The sequence below is a fragment of the Mus caroli genome, unplaced genomic scaffold (assembly GCF_978045245.1).
Source record: "Mus caroli unplaced genomic scaffold, Mus_caroli_1 scaffold_12, whole genome shotgun sequence".
NCBI lineage: Eukaryota > Metazoa > Chordata > Mammalia > Rodentia > Muridae > Mus > Mus caroli.
The window spans coordinates 59205837-59222529 of record NW_028227267.1 but is presented as its reverse complement, the minus strand read 5'-3'; the positions used below and the strand labels follow the sequence as shown (position 1 = coordinate 59222529).

The 16693-nt window shown below is 42.7% G+C and overlaps 1 pseudogene; it reads left to right on the top strand.

Moving 5' to 3' along the window:
• Nucleotides 1-9534: 9534 nt before the first annotated feature.
• On the top strand, nt 9535-12688 carry LOC110308966 (dehydrodolichyl diphosphate synthase complex subunit Nus1-like; annotated as a pseudogene).
• Nucleotides 12689-16693: the final 4005 nt, after the last annotated feature.

Below are 16693 nucleotides of genomic sequence, written 5' to 3'. Positions count from 1 at the left end.
CAGGAACTAAACCACCAACCAAAGAATACACATGGAGAGACCCATGGCTCCAGCTGCATATGTAGCAGAGGATGGCCTTATCTGGTATCAATGGAAGGAGAGGCCCTTGGTCCTGTGAAGGCTTGATGCATAGGGGAATGCTAGGGTGGTAAGGCAGGAGTGAGTGGGTGGGTGGAAGGATGGGGAGCCCTCATAGAAGCAATGGGAGGGGTAGAATAGGGGGTTTTCAGAGGGAAACCAGGAAGGGGGATAACATTTGAAATGTAAATAAATAAAATAATCATTAATAAAATAAAGACTAAAAAAAAAAGAGAGATGTCCTTTTGTGGGGCTGCAGACAGAGCTGAGGGGCTCACTCATTCTAAGAAAAGGCTCTACAACTAAACTAGATTTCCCCAGCCCAGGCTGGTACTTTTTCCGGTCAGACTCTGAAATGCATTCTGTTGTACCATGTAACTACACTCACCTCTCAACAGTGTGCAGTATTATGTCGGAAGACATGCCTGTGACTGACCTGGTGTAGTTAAACGATTGGATCTATAGTTTCCAGCTTGGGGCTTTTATAGTGTTGTGACAAACATTTCCTTCTTCCTTTTTTATAGGTCACACTTGGTTTTAGTAGATCCACATGTTGTTGCGGACCCAGAAATCTCACCTCTGTCTTTCAGATTGCTTGCACCAATTTCCATTCTCTATGTTGTTAGTAAATACTTTGGATCCCAGCTAGTGTTCTCTACCCCTTACTCCCCTCCGGGGTATTATACTAATGATACATGGGAACTGAATTTGAATTTCACCTCTGATTAATAGGTGTTTACTAAATGGTCATATGTCTTTGCTTGTGACTGGGGCACAGCTTGAGGTTAAAGCACTTACCTGTGTATCCTTAGTCATGATGTGCTTGTTCATAATTTGATGTAGAATATAGTAAAAAATAAAAGTCATTTGGAAAACACCTAAATCGAAGTATTGAGTGAGTTGCAGTTTATCAGACATACTCAGCAGTTTGTTTTCTACTGCTAATATCATTTAAATGTGGCTGTTGTGCTGGGGCTGTAGCTCAGTTTGTAGAGGGCTTGCCTAGCATGCCTGAAGTCTTGGGTTCATTTCCAGCCGATCATAGGCATGCATCACCACACTTGGCTTCTGGATTTTCTAACCATTGTGAAAAGTGAACATTGAAATTGTTTTACTAATATTGTGCTGCTGTCAACTTCTCTTTTCAGATTTGCCAATTTTTGCTTTGTATACTTGAATTTCTTAGATGCAAGGATCATATATATACACATATATACTGTTAAAATAAAAGAATTATTAGAAAGAAATTGCACCTTTTTTCGGTATAAGCTTTCTGACTCTTCCTGGCTCTTCTGGTACTCTCAACACAATATCTGCCTGACTATACTGCATCTACATCTCATAATAATTCATCTTTACATCTTTACATTCTCTTTCCCATTCTATTTTCAGTTTGGCTGATCGTTGGGGATATGTCTCCAAACCGGCTGATCTTTTCTTCTTCTTGACCTTGTCTGATGTTATACTTCCTTGTAGTGTGTAATTATAAAAAAAAAAAATCAATCCATGCTAAGTCCAGCTCACCCATCCTCATCTTCCCTCAGCTAGCTGGCTGATGAACTGCCCAAGCCATCTGCTCTGCTGGCTCTAATCCCCTAGCCCCGTAAAAGGAAAACTCAAGAGGCTTGTAATTTATCAGCCAGATTTATAACAGTAAATCTTCAACCCCCAAAATGCCCACACAAAGAACTCAAAACTGAATTGATACTGATACAAGCTTCACATGTAGACTGGACAGATGTGCCCTACATCAGTCAGCCATCTATCTGTGAAATCCCCAGTTACTTCTGGCTCCTTGGACCACGTGGTTCCAGCTCATCCTCCTCTTCTACAGTTCCCATCTTGAATCTCCTGTCTCTGTCCTGTCTCTCTCTGTCTGCCCCACCCCCACTAAAACATTCAGCTCCACCTTCCCTTCCACTGCCCAATCACAGGTTCTAGTCTTACCTGACTAATTAAGATTTCACCTGACCTCAACTGAATACAGGCACCCCTTTTGAGGGAGGGCAGGAAAACAGACAGCAATTCACAATATTTCCTCATTGAAGATTCCAATTCAGTTACTATATTATTCCACTATGAAGTTTGTTGTTTTGGTGCTGTGTGGTGTTTTTTAATCCCTTCACTGGAGATCTATCTGTCTGGGGGCGGGTGTGTGTACTAATAAGATGGGTGCTTTGCTGCAATCTCATCCAGGCCAGTTAGAACCCTGATCTGTGGCACTGTCTGGGAATGACCAGACAAACCACTTCCAGATCGAAGGTGGGACTGTGGCATCGTGTCCATTCTCTCTGTGCTGAGCCTGAGGAAGAGCCATGGGAAGTGTTTATTTGCATCTGTTTAGAACTATGCTCATTTCCCACTGTCTCTGTCTCTGTGCTTCTAAGAGGAACTGTGGACTTTAATTTTCATCACTTACCTGTTGGGGTGAGTGGCCACCTCCAATTAGTTTGCACACCAGACTAGAATCCGTGGGGACTACTCCTTTGTATCAAAGAAAACCAACTTACAATATTCATCCAGTTAACAGATAAAAAATCATGTGACTTGTGAATTAGGGGCAGATATAAAGATGTTTCTGAGCATCTATCTATATCCATATTTTTCTATCTTCAGATTAGTGAGAATATACATTAAAACATTACATAGCTATATCCTACATTGGTAGAAATCTTTATTATTGATACAAAGTTGAAGTTATTTATTTATTTTTTAATACGTATTTTCCTCAATTACATTTCCAATGCTATCCCAAAAGTCCCCCATACCTCCCCCCACTTCCCTACCCACCCATTCCCATTCTTTTGGCCCTGGCATTCCCCTGTATTGTGGCATATAAAGTTTGCAGTTATAATCCCTTACATTGGTACAGAATTTAATTGATACAAATTTAAGGTTTTCATTGATGTGAATTTCTTTATTGATATAAAAATGGAGATTAATATTGTTACTCTCATATAGGCACTGTGCCTATACAACGTATTTAAGTATACAAAGCTTAGACCCAGTTCTTCTCTAACTGCCATTACAAACTGATCTTAGATGATTAAGCGTACAAGTTAAGGGCCAGATAGCAAATTCATGGCTCTGAGTTAAATGTTAGGGTGTTTTCAAGATATTTCAATTAGAAATGACTGAGAGCAGTCAAGACTTAACAGTTCAGAAATGCTTTACGTAGTCTTCAAAGGCTTCTGACACAGAATATGACATTTATGGGCATTTCTTTATTAAAGAGCATTTGACTAGAGACCTGTCTGCTCCTGACAGCACCCTTTTCTTGGATTCGAAGAAGAAATTGAGCATCAGTGGAGTTGCTCCAGTTGTGGCGAGGCAGCCACTAGGCAAGAATTGCCTCATTTCATCTACAGACAAAATACTGTCCAGAAAAAGGAAACACTCTGAGAATAGTCAACAGATAATCTCTGCCAAGACAGGGTAATCAGCCCTTTAAAATTCTACGTTACAAAGGTCACAAAGGTCTGCCACATGATCCTGGGCCAGAAGGCTGAAGACTATTGCTCCAACGTTTTAAGGAATGAGGGACTGTCCAGGTGATCAGGGGTCTCTATAAATTGGCTAAGTATTAGAAGCTATGTTTTGTGCTCCTTATATTTTCAGGTAATATTAGTCATTTTTGGATTTCTGAAGGGGATGAAGACTGGTTGTAGTCTCATAGCCAACCCAAGCTGTTTAGCATTGAGAAAGATGATGTAGACTTGAGAGCATGGTTTTCAGATGATATATAATCTAAAACCAGGACACAAATGAGGTGTAAAGCTATAAGCCTTTTTAAGTTAGGAAGATGACAAGCCGGGAGGTGGTGACACACGCCTTTGTTCCCAGCACTCGGGAGGCAGAGGCAGGCGGATTTCTGAGTTCGAGGCCAGCCTGGTCTACAAAGTGAGTTCCAGGACAGCCAGGGCTATACAGATAAACCCTGTCTGGAAAAACAAAAACAAAAACAAAAACAAACAAACAAACAAAAAGTTAGGAAGATGACAGTGTGCTTTATTTAATTGACAAAAATGATGGATTGGGTATTAGGCGTATCTTTTACTTTCTAAATTACAGAATGGTAATAGTTGTGCTCAATTTATATCTGAGAGAAAAGAGCCCTTTAATTGGACAAAGCGGGGGCGGGGGATTGTAGATTGCTATCTGTACACAGGTGAGGTCAAGTGAAATATAAGGCTAGACCATGTGGTTGGGCAATGGAAAAAGAAGGTGGGGCTAAAAGTTTTAGAGAGGGGACAGAAAGACAGAGAGAGGAGAGAAGGACAGAGAAAGAAGATGGAGGAAGAAGATGAACCTGATCCACGTGGCTTGAAAGAATCACAGGTAGCGATGGATATCATAGAAGGACAATAAAGTAATCTCGGGAACATTTGCCTCATCTAGGTGTGCAGCTTGTATTTATATCAATTGAATTTTGAGGTTTTTTTTTTGTGTGTGAACCTGTTGGAGGGTTAAGGATTTACTGTTATAAATATGGCTGATAAATTACAAGCCTTTGGAGTCTTCATTTAATGGGGCTAGAGGTTTAGAGGCAGCAGCTGCCAGTCTCAGCAGGCCACAGGGGCTAGCAGAGGGGGCGGATGGCCTGGGAAGATAGGAGCGGTTCAGCAGCAGTGAACTCAGGAAACATGGCACCGTTGCTTGGGTATCACACAGGGGCAGGGAAACCGACACTGCTGGCGTGTAGCCGGCTTTAGTGTGGATTGGTTTTTAATAATTACACACTACAGACTAGAAGTAAGGTTATTAAGATATGTAAAAAAAATATTTTATTTTATTTCCCAAACTATACTATTTTGCATTTCCACCAGCAAAGAGTGTTAATCAGTCATCATTCTTACCAATACTTGGTATTTTCAGTTAAAAAAAATTACTCTTACCAGTATATGTAGTGTTAATTCATTGTGACCTTCGCTGCTCCCTAACAATGAACCATTCTAATAATCTGTTCATGTATTTATTTGGCAAACTTAAGTCCTGTGATTCTAGGGACTGAGAAGTTCAGGCCCCTTCCATCCATAAGCTGGGATCTTAGGGGACTCTAACTCAGCCTAATTCGAAAGGTCTGAGACCAAGGAACCAGTGGTGTAAACCTGAGACCAAATTCCTGTTGGTACAGGAGGGACAGCATGCTGTCACTGCCCCTGTGCATTCTCATGCCTGTGCTCTCGATAGCCATACCTGCCACTGGAGTCACCTCGAAATCCTGATAGGCTGCTTCCAGGACTGTCGACAGCTTTACCTGGCTGTGAGAGGGTCCTGGACTGGGCAAACAACTGTGTTCCCAAGTAGACATAATTTTGGCAGAGGTAAAATTTATATCGAGCATTCTCTGTGGAAAACAACTCTTTAAATCTAGGACAAGCTTAATCTTTTTTTAAAAAAAACTTATTCTACTCTGGCATTCGCTCCCTCTCTCATTCCCCTGGTAAATTGTTGCCCAGGTTTTAAAGCCTTTCAGAGACTCGCTAGCTTAGCTCTTGGTTTTTCTCTCAAAAATTTTCCTTGGGAACTCAGAACTCAATACAAATCTTTTCACATTTGCTTTTGAAAACCATGAAGGCTCCATCATCTGGCTTCCCTGACCCCATTTCATCCTGAGTTCTTTAGCACCTAAAACCCAATTTATGTGCCAGTCCCAATTAGTCAAATGTTCTACAGCATGCCATGTCTCATGACAGTCATATCCCACCATGGGCCTTAGCAAAGTAACTAAAGTCCTGCACCACTCCCAAAGCGTCCACGACCAGCTTTCTCAGTATCTGTACATCCTGACCTCAGCCAGCACTAATCAAGTGTCCTGAATGGCTGGTAGCATTTCACACCAGTTCATACTACCCAGTTTTTGTCTCAAGGAAGGGAAAGTAGCTATATTTCTCCATTTCTATATTTCTGCAGTCCTCAGACTTAATTCCACCTGTCGCCATGCCCTGTGATCTCATGGGCCAGGCTGTGAGGGGAATCTCTCAATTCTGTTTAGAAGCCTTCTTTCCATTCAAGTAGCTCAGATGCAGACTATTTTCCAATTACCATAGTTTCCTATCTTGGGCCATTATCAAGGCCCCTGTGTACTTATTGACGCACAGATTTCACATCTACGTATCTGTGTGGCAGACTCCCTTTCTTAAGGAAGCATGCTACTCTGTCTATGGAGAGAATCCTCAGTTCTGCTGAGCATCCAAATAAAGGAAAAGGTGGAACAGGGAGAAGGTCAGACTTTTCTTTCTCTGCATCACAATATGTTATGTGTCTTTATGGAACCCTGAGATGTCTCGCATGCAGACAACTTGACATTGGTTGCATGTCTCATAGTGGAGACTATACAATTGCTGTGTCAGCAACAAATCAAAACGTTCAGCACCGGCAGCCAAATTGGGCTTGCCCTCATGATTGCTTCATCTCCAAACAGATCAGCCTGAGATACAGCCTTATCACCCACGGCAGGGACCAAGCAAGTGCTCCTCCTTACTCCATCTTTGGCTCTGTCAGTCCGTGCTCAGGCTCTAACTGTGCTGTGAGGGATATGAGAGTAAATGTCTGTTTGCCCCAGACAGAGCACCAATGACATAACCAAGAGATGATTCTGGCCAAGGCTGATGAACCAGTGAGTTTATTGGAGTTTCTTACAGGGTTGGGGCAGACTTGGCAGGTGCATTGCCAAGAAGCCCATTTCAATATGGGAGATGATTCAAGAAAGCTGCATCACTGTAGCTCCTGGCAAACCTGTGAGGAGGACCACTGAAGCATCTCCTGGAATCTTTACTACGGAAATAACCTTGGAGGTGGGCTTTGTGATTGATTTGAGTTCCATAGTTTTCTAAGCTTGTAAGCCTTACATCATCTCTGTCTATGTTAAAATAGCTAGTGCTACCATTAACGGATGTTTTCTAGAAATAAAGTTGGTTTTTCAATACAGGGTTTCTCTATGTAGCCCTGGCAGACTTGGAACTCACTCTGTAGACCAGGCTGGCCTCAAACTCAGAGACCCATCTGCCTCTGCCTCCCAAGTATGGGAATAAAGGAGTGTGCCACCACTGCCAGGCATGAACCCACTTCTTAGTTCCCATAGTTGTTTTTAATAGATGCCTTGAGATTGTCTATGTAGCTAATCACACCCTCAGACAAGAGATGTTTCCTTGTATTTAATTTGTGGGATTTTTGGTTGTGAGCCTAGCCTTTAACGGCTGAGCCATCTCTGTGCCCCTTCTTAGAATTGGGAACAAAACACCCATGGAAGGAGTTACAGAGACAACGTTTGGAGCTGTGACGAAAGGATGGACCATCTAGAGACTGCCATATCCAGGGATCCATCCCATAATCAGCTTCCAAATGCTGACACCATTGCATACACTAGCAAGATTTTGCTGAAAGGACCCAGATAGAGCTGTCTCTTGTGAGACTATGCCAGGGCCTAGCAAACACAGAAGTGGATGCTCACAGTCAGCTATTGGATGGATCACAGGGCTCCCAATGGAGGAGCTAGAGAAAGTACCCAAGGAGCTAAAGGGATCTGCAATCCTATAGGTGGAACAACATTATGAACTAACCAGTACCCCGGAGCTCTTGACTCTAGCTGCATATGTATCAAAAGATGGCCTAGTCGGCCATCAGTGGAAAGAGAGGCCCATTGGACATGCAAACTTTATATGTCCCAGTACAGGGGAATGCCAGGGCCAAAAAAATGGGAATGGGTGGGTAGGGAAGTGGGGGGGGAGGGTATGGGGGACTTTTGGGATAGCATTGGAAATGTAATTGAGGAAAATACATAATAAAAAATATTTTAAAAAATCTGTGGGATTTTGTTGTAGATTTGGTCTAATACTACTTATGTTACTTTGGTCCCCCCAAATGACACGAAAATCCACATGTCTACACATAAGACACCGAGGGACCCTGCCACTAGTTGAGTTTGATTGGTTGCCAGCAGCCAGTGGCTGGGGAGTGAGACAGAGGCAGGATGGGTACAGAAGAGAGAACATAGTAACCAGGTAAGGTCGGGATTGTGGCCCAGGAGGATGCAGGTCTGAGTCTGGGGCAGTAAAGATGTAATAGAGGTTTTAGTAAGTGATAAGCTGGGATTATTGGAAAGTATCTCAGCCATGTAGAGGTTTGGAAGTGGTCCAGCCATTGAGCTGTTTAAGGCATATTAAAATATAAGTGTGTGTATGTGTGTGTGTGTGTGTGTGTCTTTCATTTGGGAACCCAGAACGTTAGGACCAGTATCGAGGAACAGGCTACCACCACAGGGACAATGTGAGTAGAGACTGATTGATAACTACGACAGGATTTGACTTTTCCTCCTTACCACACTGACGAATAAGCTCCCTATCCCCCCACCCCACCCACTCCTGGCAGGACACGGAGTAAGGGTTTTGAGAACAGGGTTTTTTTTTTTTTCTTGCTTTAATTTTTTTCCTTCTTATTGTCTGTATGTGTTTGAGTTTATTTTGTCTACATGTATGTCTGTGGAGCTAGAAGAGGCCATGAGATCCCCTGGAACTCAAGTCACAGATAGTTTTGAGTCACCATGTGGGTTCTGGGCTCTGGAAAAGCAGTCAGTGCTCTGAACCTCTGAGCCATCTCTGGAGAGACCCCTTTGTCTCTGTTTGAGTCTATGGCAACACAGTCAATGTTTCACCATTAAGTATAATGTTAGCTGTCAGGTTTTTTTTTTTTTTAATCTCATTGAGGAAGCTGCCTTCTTCACCTGCTTTCTAAGATTTCTTCAACACAGCAGTTTTAGCAGAGTAATTAGATGGTGGGGACTTTGACCTCATCTGTGGGTCGATCCAACCCACGCTCTGGAGTTGATAAGCTTTGGGCAAGTGACCAAAACTTTGGAGCTGGGCGCCAAGGACTGCATGCTGCCCCAGACTTCCTCCTCGAAAATATCTCCTTACTTCAAGGTCAGCAGATTTGCTGTCACGTGCTTCCAACCCTGGTGTTCTGCCTGATCACCCTCCAGGAGCAAGGATCTACTTGACTGAAGACTGAAGTCTCTTAATCATGATCCAAGATAAGCATTCCTCCTTTAAGGGCCTCCTCAGGGATTTTGCCACAGTAATGAAAGCTAATCAGCTAATATGAGTATCTTCTATGTTTAACTATGTCTGAGTCCCAGTTTCTAAAACCAGACTAGAAAGACATTTAAAGCTGGAAAGGAAAAAAAAATGCCCATGAGTTTGCACTGGATCTTTCCTTGCTAGAACTCTAAATGTGGATTCAGGACTAAAAATGAATGTGTATTAAGTAAGAGTTTACTAGTTTTAGAGTCAGCAAGTAGAGACGTTAAATTTCCATGAAAGACTATTAGCCCAACACAAAATCAGGTCATTAATGTGGTTCAAGCGGCTTCCAGCCCAATTATTTTTAAATGCTTACTTGGAAGCCCAGGAGTCAAATGGCCAAAGGTTAGACTCTTGTCTTGGTTGAACAATAAGAATGTTGGGGGCTGGTGAGATGGCTCAGTGGGTAAGAGCACCCGATTGCTCTTCCGAAGGTCCGGAGTTCAAATCCCAGCAACCACATGGTGGCTCACAACCATCAGTAACAAGATCTGACTCCCTCTTCTGGAGTGTCTGAAGACAGCTACAGTGTACTTACATATAATAAATAAATAAATAAACAAATAAATCTTTAAAAAAAAATAACGTTGAACAATAGTAACTGAAAGAGCATCCTTAGGAACACACCACACCCATGTCCACCCACCAGAGTCTGCCTAGTAGTTAGTACAGAAGTTGGATGACTTTCTATAGTGTCCAGAACTCTCTGCCCTTGGGCTACAAACTTTACAAGGTGTAATTCGGAAGAGCTCGATAAGCAAGAGGCATTTGTCAGCACTAGGCAAAGGAAACTGCTAAAGGTGAGATAGAAATCTACTCTAGGGGAGGAGTGGAATTGTCCCAGGAGGTTAAACACAGTCTCAACGCTATGATTTTACAAAAATTAAGCTCCCTCACTCTAAATGGATCCATTTATATATGGGTAGATGAGTTATTCAGTCATCAAAAAGAAATCTAAATGGCCAGTACAATTCTGAAAAGTGTTCAGTCTTTTTTATCTGTTAGGAAAATAGAAAATCAAAACTACATTCCAGGGGCTGGAGAGATGGTTCATCCACTACTGGCAAGTCTCTTGCAGAGGACCGGAGTTCGATTCTCAGCATTCCCAGAGGCTCACCGTGGTAATTCAGGTTCTATAGGGAACTCTGCCTCTTCTGGCTTCTATGGGCTCCTTTATGCACGTGGTGCATATAAATACACACAAGCATAACACACACACACACACACACACACACACACACACACACACACCACATTTTTCTTAAAATTATAAAAACGTCTCTAGATCTCATCTCACTTGTAGCTATCATTAATCAGTCACACAGCAGTGAGGGTGGGGCCGCGGAGGCAGGTCACATCTGTGTGCGTGGGCCCTGGGAGAAGGCAGCACCCGACTCTCAGAATGATTGCCCTGCTGCAGGCACTGGTGTGGCGGGCACTACATGCACTTGCTCTGACTACACTGAGCAGTCATCTCAGCGGCGTTATGCAAGTGGTTCGGTACCTGGAGCTGGAGCTGGAGCTGGAGCTGGAGCTGGAGCTGGAGCTGGAGCTGGAGCTGGAGCTGGAGCTGGAGCTGGAGCTGGACCTGGACCTGGACCTGGACCTGGACCTGGACCTGGACCCAGTGGCTGCCCAATCATCTGGCTGACTGTGGGAAGTCTCTACCCTGTCCGCATCCGCAATGGCACCCATATCTGGACTGGGGTCCCGTGGTGCACACCAGACTGTGCTGGCGCGCGGGTGGCTGGAGACTGCACAAGTTGCCGGTGTGCACGGGTCTGCTGATCACCAAGCTGGAGCACAGCTTCTCAGATGTGGCAAGCATCGTGGTGTGGTGCGTGGCCTCGGCGATCTCTTACACTAGCGCCTATGATCACCAAGGCATTTTCAAGAGAAATAATTTCATACTGATGGAGGAAATTTCAAAAGGACAACAGGAACTTTGGGGCTTAGATTGCTCCAGATACTTAGCAGAGTTGGCAGAGAGCAACGACAAAGAGGATCTAGTTTTAAACTGCCGGATGGTAGTGAAGATGCTGTGTCCAGAAGAAAAGCAGATGTTGTGAGAGCTGGTGGCGCGGCAACGGAAAGCCACAGATCTGAATGTGTTTCACAGATCTGAATGTGTTTGAGCTTGCTTTGTTGTCACGGGTTCCCTGATCCGGATTTAGTACCGAAGTTTGGTTCTGTGGACAGCATATTAGACTTTCTCCCGTGGCAAATCAGACTGGCTGAGATTGTCTTCTTGCCCTCTTACCTGTACACCAGGTCAGAGGACTTCTTCGCCCTTTTGTTTTGTTTTGGTTTGGTTTTTGTTTTTTTCGAGACAGGGTTTCTCTGTGTAGCCCTGGCTGTCCTGGAACTCACTCTGTAGACCAGACTGGCCTTGAACTCAGAAATCTGCCTGCCTCTGCCTCCCAAGTGCTGGGATTAAAGGCGTGCGCCACCAGTGTGCAGCGAGTGAACCACATCTGGGAAAGTAGTGATTTCCTGTTGATTAGATTTGATTCAGGCTTTTGGAACAAAGGATCCAAGTGACGCAGATGTTTACAAAGTACCTACAAAAAACGCTGTGCACACCTACTTCATATTCCTTATACTTTATCAGCAGACACAAAAAGTGTCTTCCTTGAGAGTGAACGTTTGTGTTTGGAAAGAAACAGGAGGAAGGCAGTAGAGAATGGATCAGGGAAGAAAACTGAACCTTTAGATTTAAAAGGCTCAGCCCCTATCATTTCCTGTTTTCGTGGGGAAAATAGGGAGTAATTAAAGCTAGTTTAAGTGTTTGGAGCGGGATGGGGATAATTTTTGTTCAGGTTAACCTAGTGACTACACTTTAATTTTTAAGAATAGCATATTGACTTGCTAAGTGGGATTATTCTCATTTTAAGGGAGATTCAGCAGAGTGGAATTCTGTACTCACACATAGAAAGCTTGCTTACGTTCAGACTGTCTATCATCAGATTTCTGGTCATTCTCGATGCTTCGTTACACTAAGTAATGGCCTTGCGAGGACTGCTTTGGTGTCTGTGCTCTGGGTTGTAAAGATCATTTGAAAAAGAAATTGCAAAATACTGAAGTACAAAAGATAGAACTTTTAAATGTTGAACTAAGCAGTCCCAATCTAAATAATGATCATCTCAAAGGTGGGAATTTTCCTTAAACAACGATTTTGACCTCTTTGTCGGCAAAAAGAGTAAAATGCTGCATAGTACCCCAAAATATTTCCACTAGCTTTTTATTTAAAGTGAACATTTGAGAGACGCTACTCTCTAAAGTAGCTTGGTCCTCTTTCAAGTAACACCAGGGATTTTTCTCCCAGTAAATTTCAATAACAACTTTGCATAGATAAGATGAAGTAGGATGTTGGCTCATGTCACCCAAATCTGTGAAAATAACTTGATCATTTACGTCCCATGTCTTATGATCACTATTGTGTCATAGAGAACAGTGAGGGGTCTATTATTTTCAAAACAAGTGGATTCTTAACAGCGACTTAATGGTTTTTCCACACAGCTCATGGCTAGATGCATTCTTTGTATTTGATGGATAGTTTGCAAAAAGTTCTTACCAGCAAGAGTCATGCGCATTTAGTTTTGGGCCCCAGAAACCTGAAAAGCAGCGAAGAAAATGGGGTTTGAAGAGTATGGTCTAGAACGGCTTGTCAGACGATGAGGGGAAGATTATGTGTTTTGGCTTGGGATTACCAACTCCATTTATGATTTAAAAATATACTTATAATAAAAATTATTAAAATGAATTTTGGGCTAGTGATACTACTTTGCCCTTAAGAGTCTTTTTTTTGTACAAATTCTTTTTTCTTTTTAATATTTTTTTTATTACGTATTTTCCTCAATTACATTTCCAATGCTATCCCAAAAGTCCCCCATACCCACCCACCCCCACTCCCCTACCCACCCACTCCCCCTTTTTGGCCCTGGCGTTCCCCTGTACTGGGGCATATAAAGTTTGCAAGTCCAATGGGCCTCTCTTTACAGTGATGGCTGACTAGGACATCTTTTGATACATATGCAGCTAGAGACAAGAGCTCCGGGGTACTGATTAGTTCATAATGTTGTTCCACCTATAGGATTGCAGATCCCTTTAGCTCCTTGGGTACTTCCTCTAGCTCCTCCATTGGGGGCCCTGTGATCCATCCAATAGCTGACTGTGAGCATCCACTTCTGTGTTTGCTAGGCCCCGGCATTGTCTCACAAGAGACACCTCTATCTGGGTCCTTTCAGCAAAATCTTGTTAGTGTATGCAATGGTGTCAGCGTTTGGAGGACGATTATGGGATGGATATGGCAGTCTCTGGATGGTCCATCCTTTCGTCACAGCTCCAAACTTTGTCTCTGTAACTCCTTCCATGGGTGTTTTGTTCCCAATTCTAAGAAGGGGCACAGTGTCCACACTTTGGTCTTCATTCTTGAGTTTCATGCGTTTAGCAAATTGTATCTTATATCTTGGGTATCCTAAGTTTTGGGCTAATATCCACTTATCAGTGAGTACATATTGTGTGAGTTCCTTTGTGAATATGTTACCTCACTCAGGATGATGCCCTCCAGGTCCATCCATTTGCCTAGGAATTTCATAAATTCATTCTTTTTAATAGCTGAGTAGTACTCCATTGTGTAAATGTACCACATTTTCTGTATCCATTCATCTGTTGAGGGGCATCTGGGTTCTTTCCAGCTTCTGGCTATTATAAATAAGGCTGATATGAACATAGTGGAGAATGTGTCCTTCTTACCATTTGGGACATCTTCTGGATATATGCCCAGGAGAGGTACTGCTGGATCCTCCGGTAGTACTATGTCCAATTTTCTAAGGAACCACCACACTGATTTTCAGACTGGTTGTACAAGCTTGCAAGCCCACCAACAATGGAGGAGTGTTCCTCTTTCTCCACATCCTCGCCAGCATCTGCTGTCACCTGAATTTTTGATCTTAGCCATTCTGACTGGTGTGAGATGGATTCTCAGGGTTGTTTTGATTTGCATTTCCCTGATGATTAAGGATGTTGAACATTTTTTCAGGTGCTTCTCTGCCATTCGGTATTCCTTGGGTGAGAATTCTTGTTTTTTTTTTTTTAATTAGGTATTTTCCTCAATTACATTTCCAATGCTATCCAAAAAAGTCCCCAATACACTCCTCCCCCCCCCCAGTCCCCCACCCACCCACCCCCACCCCTTGGCCTTGGCATTCCCCTGTACTGGGGCATATAAAGTTTGCAAGTCCAATGGGCCTCTCTTTACAGTTATGGTAGACTAGGCCATCTTTTGATACAAATGCAGCTAGAGTCAAGAGCTCTGGGGTACTGGTTAGTTCATAATAATGTTCCACCTATGGGGTTGCAGTTCCCTTTAGCTCCTTGGGTACTTTCTCTAGCTCCTCCATTGGGGGCCCTGTGAACCATCCAATAGCTGACTGTGAGCATCCACTTCTGTGTTTGCTAGGCCCCGGCATAGTCTCACAAGAGACAGCTATATCTGGGTCCTTTCAGCAAAATCTTGCTAGTGTATGCAATGGTGTCAGCGTTTGGAAGCTGATTATGGGATGGATCCCTGGATATGGCAGTCTTTAGATGGTCCATCCTTTCTTCACAGCTCCAAACTTTATCTCTGTTACTCTTTCCATGGGTGTTTTGTTCCCAATTCCAAGAAGGAGCACAGTGTCCACACTTTGGTCTTCGTTCTTCTTGAGTTTCATGCGTTTAACAAATTGTATCTTATATCTTGGGTATCCTAAGTTTTTGGGCTAATATCCACTTATCAGTGAATACATATTGTGTGAGTTCCTTTGCGAATATGTTACCTCACTCAGGATGATGCCTTCCAGATCCATCCATTTGCCTAGGAATTTCATAAATTCATTCTTTTATTAGCTGAGTAGTACTCCATTGTGTAAATGTACCACATTTTATGTATCCATTCCTCTGTTGAGGGGCATCTGGGTTCTTTCCAGCTTCTGGCTATTATAAATAAGGCTGCTATGAACATAGTGGAGCATGTGTCCTTCTTACCGGTTGGAACATCTTCTGGATATATGCCCAGGAGAGGTACTGCTGGATCCTCTGGTAGTATTATGTCCAAATTTCTGAGGAACCCCCAAACTGATTTCCAGAGTGGTTGTACCAGCTTGCAATCCCACCAACAATGAAGGAGTGTTCCTCTTTCTCCACATCCTCGCCAGCATTTGCTGTCACCTGAATTTTTGATCTTAGCCATTCTGACTGGTGTGAGGTGGAATCTCAGGGTTGTTTTGAGTTGCATTTCCCTGATGATTAAGGATGTTGAACATTTTTTCAGGTGCTTCTCTGCCATTCGGTATTCCTCAGGTGAGAATTCTTTGTTCAGTTCTGAGCCCCATTTTTTAATGGGGTTATTTGATTTCCTGGAGTCCACCTTCTTGAGTTCTTTATATATATTGGATATTAGTCCCCTATCTGATTTAGGATAGGTAAAGATCCTTTCCCAATCTGTTGGTGGTCTTTTTGTCTTATTGACGGTGTCTTTTGCCTTGCAGAAGCTTTGCAGTTTCATGAGGTCCCATTTGTCGATTCAGGATCTTACAGCACAAGCCATTGCTGTTCTATTCAGGAAATTTTCCCCTGTGCCCATATCTTCAAGGCTTTTCCCCACTTTCTCCTCTATAAGGTTCAGTGTCTCTAATTTTATGTGAAGTTCCTTGATCCACTTAGATTTGACCTTAGTACAAGGATATAGGAATGGATCGATTCGCATTCTTCTACATGATAACAACCAGTTGTGCCAGCACCATTTGTTGAAAACGCTCTCTTTCTTCCACTGGATGGTTTTAGCTCCCTTGTCGAAGATCAAGTGACCATAAGTGTGTGGGTTCATTTCTGGGTCTTCAATTCTATTCCATTGGTCTACTTGTCTGTCACTATACCAGTATCAGGCAGTTTTTATCACAATTGCTCTGTAGTAAAGCTTTAGGTGAGGCATGGTGATTCCACCAGAGGTTCTTTTATCCTTGAGAAGAGTTTTTGCTATCCTAGTTTTTTTTTTTTTTAATTCGGGATGAATTTGCATATTGCTCTTTCTAATTCGTTGAAGAATTGAGTTGGAATTTTGATGGGGATTGCATTGAATCTGTAGATTGCTTTTGGCAAGATAACCATTTTTACAATGTTGATCCTGCCAATCCATGAGCATGGGAGATCTTTCCATCTTCTGAGATCTTCTTTAATTTCTTTCTTCAGAGACTTGAAGTTTTTATCATACAGATCTTTCACTTCCTTAGTTAGAGTCACGCCAAGATATTTTATATTATTTGTGACTATTAAGAAGGGTGTTGGTTAATGATCTAAACAGCCCTATATCCCCCAAAGAAATAGAAGCAGTCATTAATAGTCTCCCAACTAAAAAAAGCCCAGGACCAGATGGGTTTAGTGCAGAGTTCTATCAGACCTTCAAAGAAGATCTAATCCCAGTTCTTCACAAACTATTCCACAAAATAGAAACAGAAGGTACTCTACCCAACTCATTCTATGAAGCCACAATTACT